Source organism: Triticum aestivum, chromosome 5D (assembly GCF_018294505.1).
Source record: "Triticum aestivum cultivar Chinese Spring chromosome 5D, IWGSC CS RefSeq v2.1, whole genome shotgun sequence".
In the NCBI taxonomy this organism is placed as follows: domain Eukaryota; kingdom Viridiplantae; phylum Streptophyta; class Magnoliopsida; order Poales; family Poaceae; genus Triticum; species Triticum aestivum.
The window spans coordinates 371830586-371834777 of NC_057808.1; positions in this window are offsets into that span (position 1 = coordinate 371830586).

A 4192-nucleotide genomic window follows, 5' to 3' on the forward strand; every position below is an offset into this window, starting at 1 on the left:
GACAGAACTCTTCCATGGCACCTTTGGACAGATTAGTGCCATTGTCAGTTATGATGTTGTGTGGAAAACCAAAACGAAAGATCACCTTTTTCATGAATTGAACCGCCGTGGCTGCATCACACTTACTGACTGGCTCTGCCTCAACCCACTTCGTGAATTTATCAACCGCCACCAAAAGGTGTGTCTTTTTATCTTTGGACCTTTTGAAAGGCCCAACCATGTCAAGCCCCCAGACTGCAAACGGCCAAGTAATTGGAATCATCCTCAATTCCTGAGCCGGCACATGAGCCCGTCGTGAGAATTTCTGGCAACCATCACATTTACTGACCAGATCCCCCGCATCAGCATGAGCTGTCAGCCAATAAAAACCATGACGGAAAGCTTTAGCCACCGGAGATTTTGAACCGGCATGATGACCACAATCGCCTTCATGGATCTCACGAAGAATTTCTTGACCTTCCTCAGGCGAGACACAATGTTGAAATGCCCCAGTAACACTGCGATGATGCAACTAACCATTAGCAATTGTCATCGACTTAGACCGCCAGACTATTTGTCTAGCCAAGGTCTCATCCTCAGGCAACTCGCCCCGGGTCATGTAAGCCAAATAAGGCACTGTCCAATCTGGGATAACGTGGAGAGCCGCCACCAATTGTGCTTCTGGGTCTGGGATGGCCAAGTCTTCCTCTGTGGGTAACTTAACAGAAGGGTTATGTAGAATATCTATGAAAGTGTTAGGCAGCACCGGCTTACGCTGTGACCCCAGCCGGCTTAAAGCACCAGCCGCCTCATTCTTTCTTCGATCAATGTGCTCCACTTGATAACCTTTGAAATGTCCAGCAATAGCATCGACTTCACGGCGATAAGCCGCCATGAGAGGATCCTTAGAATCCCACTTGCCTGACACTTGTTGAGCCACCAAATCTGAGTCGCCAAAGCACCTTACCCAGCTTAAGTTCATCTCCTTAGCCATCCGAAGACCATGGAACAACGCCTCATACTCAGCTGCATTGTTAGTACAGGGAAACATCAACCGGAGCACATAACAAAATTTGTCACCTCGAGGGGAAGCTAAGACAACTCCAGCCCCCAAGCCTTCCAATTGCCTGGACCCATCAAAATGAATAGTCCAATATGTGTTGTCCGGCTTCTCTTCAGGCGTCTGCAGTTCTGTCCAATCGTTGATGAAGTCCACTAGTGCTTGAGACTTAATAGCAGTGCGTGGCACATACTTTAAGCCATGAGGCCCAAGTTCAATGGCCCACTTGGCGACTCGTCATGTGGCTTCTCTATTCTGAATGATGTCTCCCAAAGGAGCAGAACTTACCACAGTGATGGGGTGACCCTGGAAGTATTGCTTAAGCTTCCGGCTCGCCATGAACACCTCATAAACGAGCTTCTGCCAATGTGGATATCTTTGCTTAGACTCAATAAGCACCTCACTGATGTAGTAAACCGGCCGTTGAACCAGATGCTCCTTGCCAGCCTCTTTGCACTCAATCACAATTGCAACACTGACAACACGTGAGTTAGCAGCCACATACAGCAATAAGGGTTCCTTACCAATGGGAGCAGCAAGGACCGGCGGCTCAGATAAGTGTATCTTCAAATCTTCAAAGGCAGCGTTAGCGGCATCACTCCAGACAAAGTTGTCTGTCTTCTTCATCATCTGATACAGCGATATAGCCTTCTCACCTAACCGGCTTATGAACCGGCTTAAAGCAGCGATACGACCCGCTAGTCGCTGAACATCATTGACGCACGCCGGCTTAGCCAAAGAGGTGATTGCCTTGATCTTCTCCGGATTAGCCTCAATGCCTCTGTTAGAAACCAGAAAATCCAAAAGCTTGCCTGCTGGCACTCCAAACACACACTTGGCCGGGTTAAGCATCATCTTGTAGACCCGGAGATTATCAAAGGTTTCCTTCAGATCATCTATCAAGGTCTCCTTCTCTTTGGACTTCACCACAATATCATCCACATAAGCATGAACATTATGCCCAATCTGATTATGGAGACAGTTCTGCACACATCACTGATAAGTCGCCTGGGCACTTTTAAGCCCAAAAGGCATAGACACATAATAGAAGGCTCCAAACGGAGTGATGAAAGCCGTCTTCTCCTGGTCCTTAACTGCCATCTTGATCTGATGATAACCAGAATAAGCATCCAAAAAGCTCAAACGCTCACAACCCGCTGTAGCATCAATGATCTGATCAATACGGGGGAGAGCGAAAGGATCAGCCGGACAGGCCTTGTTTAAGTCCGTGTAGTCCACACACATATGCCAGGTACCGTTCTTTTTGAGTACAAGCACCGGGTTAGCCAACCACTCCAGGTGAAAGACTTCAACAATAAGCCCGGCCGCCAAGAGCTGGGCCACCTCTTCACCAATAGCTTTATGCCTCTCCTCATTAAACCACCGAAGAAACTGCCTGACCGGCTTAAACTTTGGATCAATATTAAGAGTGTGCTCAGCGAGTTCTCTCGGTACACCCAGCATGTCAGAAGGTTTCCATGCAAAGATGTCCCGGTTCTCACGGATGAACTCGATGAGCTCACTTTCCTATTTTGGATCCATATTGGCACTGATACTGAACTGCTTAGATGAGTCGCCTGGAACAAAATCAACAAGCTTGGTGTCATCAACCGACTTAAATTTCATCACCGGGTCATGTTCCGTGGTTGGCTTCTTCAGAGACGTCATGTCCGCCGGGTCAACGTTGTCCTTATAGAACTTCAACTCCTCTGCTGCACAAACAGATTCAGCATAAGCAGCATCACCTTCCTCACATTCTAGGGCTATCTTCCGACTCCCATGTACTGTGATGGTGCCCTTGTGACCCGGCATCTTGAGCTGCAAGTAAACATAACACGGCCGCTCCATGAACTTGGCATAAGCCGGCCGTCCAAATAGGGCGTGATATGGGCTCTTGATCTTGACCACTTCAAAAGTTAACTTCTCAGCCCTAGAATCATGCTCATCTCCGAAGGCTACCTCCAGTTCAATCTTACCAACTGGGTATGCCGACTTACCATGCACCACTCCATGGAAAACAGTGTTAGATGTCTTAAGATTCTTACCAGTCAACCCCATACGACGAAAGGTCTCATAATAGAGGATGTTGATGCTGCTGCCTCCATCCATGAGCACCTTAGTGAATTTATATCCACCAACCTGAGGTGCCACTACCAGAGCCAACTGACCCGGATTATCAACCCAGGGAGGGTGATCTTCCCTGCTCCACACAATGGGCTGCTCTGACCACCTCAAATAACGAGGGACTGCCGGTTCAACAGTGTTCACAACCCTTTTGTGAAGCTTCTGGTCTCGTTTGCACAAACTAGTGGTGAACACATGATACTGCCCACTATTCAGCTGCTTTGGATTGCTCTGATAACCCGATTGTTGCTGCTGCTGACCTCCCTGACCAGATTGTTGATTATAGCCACCTTGATGTCCTTGAAAGCCAGAATTTGAGCCGCCACCCGGGCCATGAAAACCGCCTCCACCTGAGCCGCCGCCGGGCCCATGGTTGTCGTCGAACATGTTAGAATTTTTGAAAGCCTTCATGATCGTGCAATGTTTCCATAGGTGAGTGGTCGGCTTCTCCCGAGTGTCGTGTTTTGGACAGGGCTCATTGAGCAATTGCTCAAGAGTAGGTCCTGACCCGCCAGATCGAGGGGGTGGTCTCCCCTTACGTCGTTGATTGTTGCCCTGTGAATTGGTGTTAGCCACAAACTTCGGGTTGCCGTCAGCCTTTCGTTTATTGCCTCCCTGACTCGCCGGGTTATGCTGATGACCCTTTCCATTGCCGTTCTTCTTTACCTTCCATGTCTTCTCTTCATCATACGCGGGATCCTTGGTACTATCAGAGTCGGCGTATTTGACTAGAGCCACCATCAGCTGGCCCATGTCATTACAATCACGCTTGAGCCGCCCCAGCTTCTATTTTAGAGGCTCAAATCGGCAATTTTTCTCCAACATTAAGACCGCAGAGCCGGCATCCATCTTATCAGATGAATGTATTATCTCCTTGACACGACGCACCCAATGGGTCGTGGACTCACCTTCCTCTTGCTTGCAATTAGTTAAATCCACAATTGACATGGGCTGCTTGCATGTGTCTTTGAAGTTCTGAATAAACCAGGCTTTTAAGTCTGCCCATGAACCAATGGAGTTAGGCCGCAG